This window comes from Sceloporus undulatus, chromosome 2 (genome assembly GCF_019175285.1).
Source record: "Sceloporus undulatus isolate JIND9_A2432 ecotype Alabama chromosome 2, SceUnd_v1.1, whole genome shotgun sequence".
Classification (NCBI taxonomy): Eukaryota; Metazoa; Chordata; class Lepidosauria; order Squamata; family Phrynosomatidae; genus Sceloporus; species Sceloporus undulatus.
The window spans coordinates 113,302,415-113,315,192 of record NC_056523.1 but is presented as its reverse complement, the minus strand read 5'-3'; the positions used below and the strand labels follow the sequence as shown (position 1 = coordinate 113,315,192).

Genomic DNA, 12,778 nt, shown 5'->3' with positions numbered 1-12,778 from the left:
AATAATAATAATAATAATAATAATAATAATAATAATAATAATAATAATAATACTTTATTTATATACCGCCCTTCGAGACATCAGGGCGGTTTACAGCAATATACATCCAATACAGATTAAAAACAATGCAAATTTAAAACAATAAAAGAACTTGTGCCAAATCACAAACTACTAACAAAGCAATCTTGTAGTACCTTTGAGGCTAACTGGGAGAAACAAGTTTGTAGCATAAGCTTTCATGGATGTGTTGGAAGAAACGTATGCATTCTCTTTCCCCTCATTATAGAGATAGGGTTTCCTATTTAGGTTCCTCTCTCTTCAAGACTGTCTCTATCTCAAGATTCTGAGATGTTAATATTACAGTTGGTATGTGCCTCTAGCCTGTCTGCTAGTATTATATATTTCTCTCAATCTTCCTGCTATATCTATAAATACACAACTTTCTTTAGTTAGATTAGGTTTTAGTTTTGTTATGTATTTATTTATTAAAGCCATTATTATTTGTTTTTAAAACATAAACTACATGTTTGTTATTTGAGTTAGTCTTTATTTTTAGGAATGCATATTAAAATATAATCCGACCCACACTTTTGCAGTACTGCTAGTGAAAGTTAGACTCTGACAGTTTGACCGTCACAGTTGTTTATTTTGGGTGCCCTTTAAGAAAGAGTTAATACTCTGGGAAACTCATATTGTAGCCCACAGGATGAAACAGAGTCTATCGAGTTTGATACCACTTTAAATGCCATGACTCGGTGCTGTGGAATCCTGGGAATTGTAGTTTGTTGGAGCATAAGAGCTCCCTGACAGAGAAGGCTAAATGTCTCACAAAACTACAGTTCCCAGAATTCCACAGCATGGAGCCATGGTAGTTAAAGCAGTGTCAAACTGGAATATTTCTACAGTGTGCATGTAGCCTATAAGAGTTTATACAACAAAACTCTTTCTCCCAGTTACTCTCTAAGATGCCACAAGCTTCCTTTGCATACATTCAAAAGCGTCTGAAACCAGAATCCCCTTACAAAAGCCCCATATCCAGAATGTGAAATATGCCTTGGGTTTTTTTAAAGAAACAAAACAAAGCCCAAGCAATTTGATCTCTCCCACCATCTCTCTCCCCTGCTCTGTGGTTGTAAATGCTATATTCACTTACCTTGGATTAAGCACTTCAGAACTATCTTTGAATAAATGTGCATAGGATCCTGCTACACTTTTGTTATAGGATTCAGAAATAGTAAATGTTGAGATTCTGTGGCGCTGAACTGTTCGATACATATCACATTAATATCACTGTACCTAAGAATAGTGTAAGTGGAATGCTGATAAAATTTTCCATTATTTTTAATAATTGTTCACCTAATTATATAAAACTGGCTACACCCAATTTATCTTCTTTCAAATTAATCTGCTTTCCACTATTAACACTAATGGTTGTGCCTCCTACTGTTACATGTGTGTCTGCAACCACTTTTACTCATTTAGAGCAATTTTCTCATTTAAGTAAAATTATTTGGTATAACAATTAGGCTAATGGGATTAAATAATGTGACCATATTTGAACTGGCTGCATTGAAATAATGCATTCTGCTCCAGTCCCCCCCCCCCCCACTCTTTGCTATACTAAAAAAAATCTGACCTAGGTTACAAAGCATCTCCAAGTTGGGGCAGGGGGGGGTTGATTCTGATTTCCTTTCCTTTCCTTTCCAAACCCATCCAGCTGCTTCTGATCAATAAATGATTTTTCAAATAGAACAGTCATAGAACCCACATGGAACATATTGAATCACTGCATTGCTCTGATCAACAAGGAGACAGGACGGGACCCTCACCTCTGCGCTCAAAAACAAAAGACATAGATGGAGTTTTGTTTTTGTTTCTGGACAGCTTTCCTCCTTGGGGGGGGGGGAAAAGAGACACCTTATGTTCTGAGGAATTCTAGTCTACCTATCCATGTGTACACTGTAGGGGCATTTGGGGCTAAAGAGATCAGAACTTCCCAACTGCTTACTACAGAACAGTAGCTGAAGATACAGCTGCTCAGTTTCAGTGACTCAGACTTCCATGATGTTTCACTGCAGAATGTTTATTTTGGAGACATTTAAGATGTCTCTGAAATGGGATAAAATTAAGACTTTTCACAACAGGTCTTCTTTATGCTCCAGGTATTCAGAATCAGGAAAAGCATGGGCAAAATGCAGTCTCCCTTCAAAGCCAATGTTGTTGAACTGCAATTCCCAGGAGCACTAGCCAACACAGCCAATGGCAAAGAATGTTAGGGGCTGACATTCAAGCAATGTTTGCATGGCCACATTAGGCCTACCCCTAATTCACAAAGGCCACAAAACCACCCTTTTGTTTTCAGTGTTCCTCATAAACTACTTACATGAATGGGAACTGTTAGTGCTTTACCACCCATAAGCCAGTGCCATATTAAAAGTTGATTTGCTCTGATGTTTATTTTTACTGAGAAGCACACAGAAACTGGCACAGGTACTACTAAAATAACTGGACCTCTCTGGAGATACTCAAATGCTCTCATAAAAATGTAAACAAAAAACAAAAAAACAAAAAAAGGTTAGCCAGCTATCACATTTTAACTGATTACACAACCATCATGCAGACAGTCTCTTTACTAGCGCTCTCTCTCCCCCCCCTCCCCCCCCCCTCCCCCCCCCCCCCCGTTGCACCTACAGTAGAAATAATGTAGTGCAACATCACTTTAAGTTATGTAGCTCCACCCTATGGAGTTCTGGAACTATGGTTTTATAAGGTGTTTAGCCTTCTCTGCCAAAGAGTGCTGGTGCCTCACAAACTACAAATCCCAGAATTCTGCAGGATGGAAACATGACAGTTAAAGTAGTGTCAAATGGCATTATTTCTACAGTACAGATGCACCCCTATCACTTTTCTCCCTACTTACTGGCTATTCTATATATCACACACAAACATCCGCCAAAAAAAGTGATCACATGTGCAAGAAATCTTGTTTTATGCGTATTAATTATATCTGGCAAAGTCTGTTCAGTATGTTGATTTGGGAATTAAGAGGTCCAAGTTCAGATCCTTCCATTTAGCAACACTTTAAACTACCCTGAACCTCAGTGATCCTCTCTAGAAAATTGGACAAATATTTGCCTATCTCAAAAGTTGTCACTCCCCCCTCCCCCCATTTATCCCAGTTCTATTCCATTGCATGATTATGATAGAAAGACTAAGTTATATAATTTAAGTTTTGTCTTTTGTGTAGCTGTCCACCACACATCCCTTGGGATCATACAAGAGGGGGAAAAAAGAAACATGTGAGGGAGTATAACTATGCAACCTTCTGCCATGCAACAACACATGATTAAAATACTCCCAAAAGATGGCCATCCAGCCTCTATTTAAAGACTGCCAAAGACAGAGGTGGGGTCCTTTTGTCAGAGGAGAATACCCTAGGTCAAGAAACAGGGTTTGATTTTAACTCAGCAGCCAGTGGCTAAAAGAGCACAGAGAAAGAACAGCAGCCAAATGCTTATGATTTAATACTACACTATATTGCATCAACAGTATTAAGCCGAAATATATAGTTTGTGAGGGAGATATACAGAACCCTACTCTTGCATAAGTTAGCTTGCATGTCACAAAGGAATGTCTTCTAGCAATAGCCAAAGAAAATGAAGTGTGACATACAAGAAATGTTTAAGCCTTCAAGTATCTATCAGTCTACAGAAACATACTAGTTCAAGCACAGCCTGAAAGAACATTTTTACATTACCTGTATCTAAAGGTGTTCTAATTCCTTTTTTTCTGCCACTGATTTGCAGCTTACTAAAGAACAAGACTTTCTTACCTGCTCATGGTAGTAACAATCTGATGATGCATAAGCAGGCTCATTGCTATAGCACTGGCAAAAAAAGAATAATAGAACTGGCAATAAGCACTGGAAAGAAAGGGAGGGAACATTGCAGACCTGTACTGTAAGATGTAGAGAAGTGGCTCTTATTAACTGTTGAATGTACATCATTCAGCTGAACACCTATTGTAATGGTGTATCCAAGAAAACAATGCATTCAAAACCAAGTGATAGGTATCCACTAGTTTTAAAATCTATTCTAAAAATAATTAATCCTATTATTTGTGTAGGTCAATGACTCTGCATATCCACCCTAGATTAATATTGACATAAACTATATATATGATGCACATACACTTTTCCCCCAGAAGATGTGATTTAAAGTGATCATAAGCTGTTTGCAAAGCATTTGTCCTTTTGTGGTTACAAGCCAATATTTATCAAATTTGTTACGTGTGTCATGTTCACATACTTCTAACATAACAGTGTGAAGGATACTGTTGTCAAATCTTGGGGTAGCAAAGTGGTCCCTAAACATTTGAAAGCAAATTACATTCACTTACTAGTAAGTCAGTGTGTTCCAGTATATTACTATCTATGGTATGCAACAACTATTGATAGACGAAGGAGTCAGTGAAGCTAGGTGTGTGTTGAACTTTAATTTCAATAAAGATATTCCTCCCAAATGTCTACATTGACTGGTCCCCCTTCTTCCTGTGCTGTGTTCTCTCTCTCCCCCTCTGTCTCTCTCATATAGACACACTTTTTAATGCTTAAAACAAGGCAGAACTGCCAGCACTAAGAATTATTTATTCTGCTGTGGTTTAATTCTAGACAGAGCCACGAAAGCTTTGTTCCTTTCCATTATATCAGTCTTGTTCTTCTACCCCCTGAGAATATAAAGACCACCCAAGACAACAGAAGTATACAAAATGAGAAAATGGTAGTTTGCATCTGACATTACCCATGATAATCTTACCTAACTGGCCATTAGCCTGTGAGGGTCCACAGAAGTCAATACTGTCTTCTATGCTTTTCAACATCTAGGAAGCCACTGGGAGAGGTCATCCAGAGCCTTGGGGCTGGGTGTCATTATTATACTGATGATACCCAGCTCTATCTGTCCTTTTTCAGCTGATGCCAAGGAGGCTGTGGTAGCACTGAATCATCTGGATGCAGTAAAGGACAGGGTGTGGGTGAAGAGACTGACACTTAATCCAGACAAGAATGGAAGTGTTGCTGGTCAGCAGAAAACCCAACCTGAGGCTAGGATCACAGCCTGGTCTGGAAAGGGTTGCTCTCCTTCTGAAAGATCAGGTTCATAGCTTAGGGGTGCTCTTGGACCCAGGACTGTTTCTGGGAAACCAGATTGCAGTGGTGGCTAGGAGCGCTTTTGCCCAGTTTTGGCTGGTGCACCAGTTGAGCTCCTTCTTGGGGAAGGCAGGTCTAGCCACAGTGGATCATGCCTTAATTACCTTTGGATTAGTCTACTCCAATGCACTCTACATGGGGCTGCCCTCAAAAAGTGTTCAGAAGCTCCAGCTAGAGCAAAAATGCAGCAGCCAAACTGATGTCAGGAGTGCATTTTAGAGACCATATAACACTGGTCCTGCAAGAACTGCACCAGCTCCCAGTTTGCTTCCAAGCACTATTCAAGATGCTAGTGCTGACCTATGAAGTACTAAATGACTGGGGGCCAAGATATCTGAGAGACCACCTCCTCCCAGATGGGCCTGTGAGAAATTTGAGATCTGCAGAGGAAACCCTGTAGTGCTGTGTGTCCCAACACTTCATGAAGTTAGGTTGGTGGGTGCATGCAACATGGCTTTCTCTGTAGTAGCACCTCAACAGAGGAACTCCCTACCCAAGGAAGTTAGGCAAGGGCCATCTCTTTTAAATTTCCCCAGGCAGCCCAAACAGTGCTGTTCCACATAGCATTCAGTGTTTGAAACTGATGTTTGAACTGTTTCAAAGCTGGATTCTAGGACTGTTTTTACTTTTAGGAAATTTTAAAGAGTCTTTTAATGTGTTTTGAAAATGTTTTTATCTTTCCATTGTTTTAACTGGGTTTTATTTATTCATTGCCTCAGAAGAGGGCTAGGAGGAGAGACAGAAATACTTAAAATAAAATAAGTAAGTGAGACATGCCTTTCATAGAAAGAGGTTCCCTAATATATGTCAGACAATGCCTATTAGATCACATCCCTTATCAAAATGGAACTTTCCCATGGCCTAGTAAGAAATCACAGAGGGAAATAAAGCCTGAATAAAACAAAGTTCAAAGTTTTCTCAAGTTCCGCTTTTCAGATCTCCAGAACGAACGAACAAACACACACACACTTACACATGAGACTCTAGCAACAGTTACTTAACAGCTATGTTCCCATGGCAGGAAAGTTTTGCCAGTCCCTCACACTCCCCAGTACTTTGTATTACAGTTTTACCATGGTCTGAATTGTCTACCTTAGGGAGAGCTCCCATCTACTACAGTACTGCAGTTTTTCAAATAGGTATTCAGCAAGTACCTCCAAGCCATTTGCTTGCAAGGGAGGCTACACAGAACAGCCAGAAGTAATGAGTATATAAAACATGTCCAGAGTGGAAACTCGGGTTTAATAGCTTTTAAGGAAATTCCCCAGGCTGCTTGCAAGCCATACGCCCCAAACCCTAGGACAGTGGTTCTCAACCTTTTCTATGCCCCACACCCCTAAGAAATGTTTGATTAATGTCTGCACCTTCTACAAAAGTAATATCATGTTGGAAGATGAAGAAGTCTAATGTCTAATTTTTAGTTCACTACAGGAGAATAAACTGAACTTTAAAGAATAAGCTTTTAACTCGGTGCATAAAATGCAAATCTAAACTGAGCAATTAGATTCTAAGCTATTCAAAAAAAGGAGTGATGACTCAAGGCCCTCTTTGTTGCCCCCTGAAACTCCATCTCCCATCCCCTGAGGATGCAGGCGCCCCAGATTGGGAACCCCTACCCTAGGATTTAAAAGGAGCCCTATTTTAAATGTGATCAGGACTTAGCCCAGGTGAGGCTCTAATCAAATAAGACCCTGCCTTTGAACACGTACAGAGGCCACCTTGGGCTGTCTGAGGTTGGCTGTCAGAGGGAGAAGAAGAATGTGATTTTAAAATGAGGATCAGTGCTGAAGTAGATCAGTTGATTAGAAACAATAAAACACATGCAGACTTTTTAAAAAACGTCCACACCAAATGCATATGAGGAAAGAGGCTCAAGTCTAGGGACTTTATCACACAGGAAGAATAAGGGGATTTGAACAGCGATTATCCTGTCGCGATTAACATTTTCACACAAAGTGCAATTAAACTGCCATTATGCTGGGAATCAGCAGGCAGCAAACCACAACAAATTATTCACTGGATTTCCCCATGAATGATTTGTTGCTGTTTATTGCCTGTTCATTCCCAGCATAATGGCATTTTAATCGAGCTGTCGTGTGATAATGTTAATCGCGATTACACAATTGTCTGGATGTTTAAACCCCTGATTTTCCCAGTGTGATAAAGTCCTAGAAAAGCTCATGCTTCTCTCTTTCTGTTAGTCCAAAGGTACTACAAGATCTCTTTCTGAATACTTACATACCCACAAGGTTTTGAATTTGAATTGCCGTTCTCACACAGAGGAGGGCTCATATAGGTCTGTCTCTTCATTCTCCACACCAAAGATGCCTCTGAGGAAGGGGGCTGAAGTCTAGGGGAGCTCATGCTACCAGCTTCTCCCTTTCAGGGAGCCTCAGAGGTGATCCACGATCCCTTTCTGCAGCTGGAAGAGCCCTGGCGGGTGAAATGCCTGCACTGCAGCCACTCACTCAGAAGCCACAAGGTTGTGAGTCCAATCCCAGCCAGGGGCTCTGGGTTGACTCAGCCTGGCATCCTTCAGAGGTCACTAAAATGGGTACCCAGCTTGTTGGGGGCTATTGGCTTACGCATTGTAAGCCACCAAGGGGGTGCACTGATCAGCAGTATAGAAATGTAGTTGCTATTGCTGTTTATACAGTTGCCCCTCCACTTTTGCAAAAATGGAAAATCACCAATATCGGGGTCCCTACTGATTCCGATGGTGGTGCGCTCCTGTGCGTGTCCCACTGTGTCACCCTCCATTTGCCCCTCGTGTATTTCTGAGGGACGCAGACTCCGCATATGCAAAAATGGGGGGGGTGGCTGTATATTGAATTTGACTTGCCATTCCCCCACTTGAAGGGCTGGTGTAAGCCTATAATATCATTCTCCACAGCAAGGATGCCTCTGGGGAAGCCCATGCTACCTACCAACCCCTCTCTTTGGCTAGTCTCAGGGGAGCTGCCAGATGACCCCTTGACCTAGAGCTATAGATGTCTATGTCTGTATAAGGGGCCCAGGGCCTCGGGGGCTGAGCCTTACTCACCCGGGCCGAGTCAGCTGCCCCAGGGTCCCGCGGGGGGTCCTCCCCCTCCTGCTCCTCTTGGGGCGCCCGGGGCCATCTTCCCGCCTTCCTCCGGCGCCTCCTGCAGGGAACCAGCGCAGCCCCAGGGACCCTTCGCCCAAGGGAGGAGGAGGAGGCTCTTCGGGGGCACTTTCCCCGCCGCTCAGGCCAAGTCCCTCTCCTCAGCAGCAGGAGCAGAAGGGGAGCCCAGCCGGCCTCGGAGCTGCTGCTGCTGCTGCTGCTGCTGCTGCCTGTCTGCCCCGTCGGGAGAGCGGCTCCCTCTCCCTGTCCGAGGAGCCGGCTCCCTCCTCAGCCCCGGCTGCTCCTTCGCTCGCCTGCTTTCTTTTCTCTTTTCCCTCCCGAGGCAGGAGTCGCAGGAGGCTTCGCCCAATCAGCGCCTCACAAACGAGCACCCCGCAGCAGAAAAAAAGAGAGAGAGAGAGAGACGGAAAGGAAGGGAAGGGAGAGCAGGAGAGAGGTGTCCGCTGCCTCCAAAGAAAGAGCAGGAAGAAAGAGGAGGAACTGGGTCCAGTTCTGGGCCCCACAATTCAAAAAGGAAATTGAGAAACTGGAGCCATGTCCAAAGGGGGCGACAAAAATGGTGAAGGGTCTGGAACCTGCCCTATGAGGAATGACTTAGGAACTGGGGATGTTTAGTTGGAGAAAAGAAGGTAAGAGGTGATATGATCCCTGTTTAAATATTTGAAGGGATGTATTTGAGGAGGGAGCAAGCTTGTTTTCTGCTGCTCCAGAGACCAGGCCCGGAACAATGGATTCAAGCTCCAGGAAAAGAGATTCCACCTGAACATTAGGGAGAACTTCCTGACAGTAAGGGCTGTCTGACAGTGGAACAACACTCCTTCCTTGGAGTGTAGTGGAGTCTCCTTCCTTGGAGGTCTTTTAAGCAGAGGCTGGATGGCCATCTGTCAGGGATGCTTTGATGAGTTCCTGCATGGCAGAAGGGGGTTGGATGGATGGCCCTTGGGGTCTCTTCCTATTCTATGATTCTATAATGCCATTTGACACCACTTTAACTGACATGGCTCCATCCTTCAGATAGGATTTGTCATTTAGTGAGGCATTCGCACCCTTTGGCAGAGATGGCTGAAGACCGTGTAAAATTCCAAACTCCAGGCTTCCACAGGATGGGCTACAATACTTATCATGAAACTGCATTATTTCTACAGATTTGGCAGTAGATTTGGTGGCCAGGAAAGGCCAACAAATAGTTATTTGTTCATTATTATGGACTCCTCCCACAACAAGCAGAGGCATCAGAGGGATTTTCTGCCTAAGAAATAGCTTAGTTGCCTTTAGGTATCATATAATTCAGTTTCCATGCTGGGTTTATGCATAAGGCAAGCAACCTATGAGTAAGGCTTCTGTTTAGGAGAGGCCTCAAATACAAACTTTGTTCCCCTCAACAACAGCAACTAACAGATATTGCTCAATCTATTGAAAGTGGAAGCTTGAAGGAATGAGAATCCTCTTCATAGTCAGGTGTTAGCAACTCATTTATTTATAAGCTACTATTAATACCATTTTGCCATATTAACTGTCTACTACAGGTAGAATAACTGGAAAGCATAGCTGAGAGCCAAATGGCTATGGCAAAATGAATCCTAATAAGCAATCCAACGGACATAGTTATGCTTTACATAACACTAAAGTAAACAGTGAAGACACTGAAACAGTTCAAGATTTTTCATACTTGGACTCAGTCATGAATCAGAATGGAGACAGCAGTCAATAAATCAAAGGGCTAGGACTTGGAAGGGCAGCCAAGAAGAAGACAAAATCCAGAAGTTACAGATATATAATTGAATACTAACATTAGGATTGCCCATGCCATTGTATTTCCAGTTTCTATGTATGGTTTTGAAAGACAGTGAAGAAACTGATAGGAAAAAAATAAACTCATTTGAGACATGGTGCTAGAGAAGAGTTCTGCAGATACAGTGGGCTGCTTTAAAAGACCAGTAAATGGCTCCTATTGCAAATCTAACCTGAACTCTCTCTAGAAGCCAAGATGACTAAACTGAGGCTGTCATACTTTGACCATATCATGGGAAGACCTGGCTCACATGCTTGGTAAGACAGAAGGCAGTGGGAAAAGAGGAGCACCGTATTTAATATGGATAGACTCAGTCAAGGAAGCCTCGGCCCTGAGTCTGCAAGACCTGAGCAGGGCTGTGGGTGATTGGGATGGCTTGGATTCAGAGACATTCAGAGTCTCATTCAGACTCATTCAGAGTCTCACCATAAAATGAAGTCAACCTGATGGCAGTTAACAAAGGGCCTGTACAGACCAGCACTTTGTGTCAGCCTGGGCCCAAACTAGGGTTGCCTGAGGACTGAGCATTTACATGCTCCAAGCCCTTCTCATGGCACCCAAAGTTTCTCAGGTAACAGAGAACACACAAAATTCTAGGCACACCCTTTCAGAGATAAATCATTAAGACTGCCTTACTTATGACAGTAACTTCTGTTATGCATAATATGCACAGTTCTACATAACACAGGGTGTTTCAGCAGGACACTGCTTTTAGAAGGAGACACACATTTACCTGTTTAAGCAGTAAAAGATTCATCTGAGACATGTGTGCTTTAAGAGAAACATACTTTGATACCAGCTGCATAAAGCCATGGCTCCCTGCCAAGGTATAAATATAGACAGTGTGGAGCTCTAGCTTTATATCTCAGTTTGATGAGATTGTCACTATAATTTGTAATGCTCAGTTCCTTCTTCCCAGGGTGTCAACTGTCCAATAAACTCTGAACCATGTACCTACCTGAGCAGGCTCTAAATAGTTCTCTGCATCTCATGCTATGAAACTTGGAGTCTGGGAATTCATTGGATCAGGAACGTCTAACCCTTCTCCAGCCTTCCTTGATCTGGTGCCTTGGACTATAACCCCCCCCCCCATAATCCCCACCCAGAATGAACAATAGCTTATTGGAAATTATTGTCCAGTCCATCTGGAGCACATAAGATTAGGGAAGCTTTCCATATGTGTTCCTCTTACCTACAGTTGTGATATATTCAGTTCTAGCAAAGACTGATTAATCTGGCAGATTCCAAATCTGATAAAATCCCAGTATCTATGGTCCCAATCAAACCATCCCCATGAACCTAGCCAGATTTATTTTGATGCATGTAGAGTTTTACTGAAGCTTGCTTTCTGGTAAGTATGGTTAGATTTGCATTAGGGCTGAATTTAGGGGTCATGGCTGCCATGCTGAAGCTGCTTTTAGCTACTGCACTTGGTGGTTGTCTCTGTGTGCCAAAGTGAACTATTGGAGTGAACCTGTCCATATTGTTATGTTCTCCTCATTTGCCAGAGCATGGAAAGGTATAGCTTACCAAAATCTGGCTTCATTTCACAAAGAAATCGTTGGAGTCTATTCCAAATGTGTTTTTAGAAAGTGAGACTTTCTTCAGCTTCCTGGATCCTTAGTGAGTAATTTGCCTAAAAAAGGATATTGACAGGTCAGGCAGTTCATAACCATTTACCTGATTAAAGGCTCTCTCCCACACTAGTCCAGGAATGTCAGAGGAATCACACAGGACAGACACTCTGTGGTTCTTGACCAGTTCTCCTGTCTAGACTGGCATTGGTCATCATCCAAGTCAATAGGGCAATTTTTGGCATGTCATCATAAGCATCCTCACAAAAGACAGCTTTGGAGAAGCACAAACCACTTCCTAGACAGTGATGGCTAATACATTTAGCTATTTATAAGCACTTCCATGTAATAGACTGTGATGTGGGAGATCAGGATTCAAATTCCCACTCAGCCATGGAAATCTACTGGGTGACCTTGGGCAAGTCACACTCTCTCAGCCTCTGAGCAATGAAGACAAAGGCAAACCTCCTTTGAACAAATCTTGCCAAGAAAATCCTATGATAAGGTCACCTTAGGATCGCCATAAGTCTGAAATGACTTGAAGGCACACAACAATGCAATAAGTTAGTTAGCTGAAAGAGTAAAGAATTTACGTGAGCCAAGAAATCACTGTTTCAAAAGCAATCTTAGCCACAGTCAATTAGCATCAATCCCCACTGCAATCCTCAGACTCTGGAACCTCTTCCTCAGAGAGATTACACCTTGCTGACTTCCTCCAGACAGGTGAATACCTTTTTATTCTGTCAGGCCTTTGAAAATTATTTTTAGGGAAGCATGTCTTGTATAATGGAGTTTTATTCATGTTGCCGTCATCATTTAAATGTTTTATGTTTTTAAGTGATTTTAAAGTTCTGATTCTTTAATTGCTTTATCACTTTTGTATACTGTTAATTTTTAACTATGTTTTAACTGTTGTAAGCCACCTTGGAGAACCAGCAGGGTTTTAGTATTGGACTACGACTCTGGAGATCAGGGTTCAAATCCCTGCTCAGCCATGGAAACCCACTGAGTAAATGAATAAGTCACACAGTCTCAGCCTCAGAGAAAGGCAAAGGCTAAGCTCTTCTGAACAAATCTTGCCGAGAAAATCCCATGATAGGATC

At 42.4% G+C, this 12,778-nt stretch overlaps 1 protein-coding gene across 2 annotated transcripts in view; it reads right to left on the bottom strand.

The window, feature by feature from the left end:
- HTR4 (5-hydroxytryptamine receptor 4) overlaps positions 1-8,602 on the bottom strand; it is a 269,754-nt gene extending 261,152 nt beyond the window's left edge. For both annotated transcript variants that reach the window (XM_042455477.1, XM_042455478.1), the window contains exon 1: positions 8,250-8,602. The gene's annotated coding sequence lies outside the window, so the exon portion shown is untranslated. The remainder of the gene's footprint in view (positions 1-8,249) is intronic.
- Between the last annotated feature and the right edge of the window lie 4,176 nt (positions 8,603-12,778).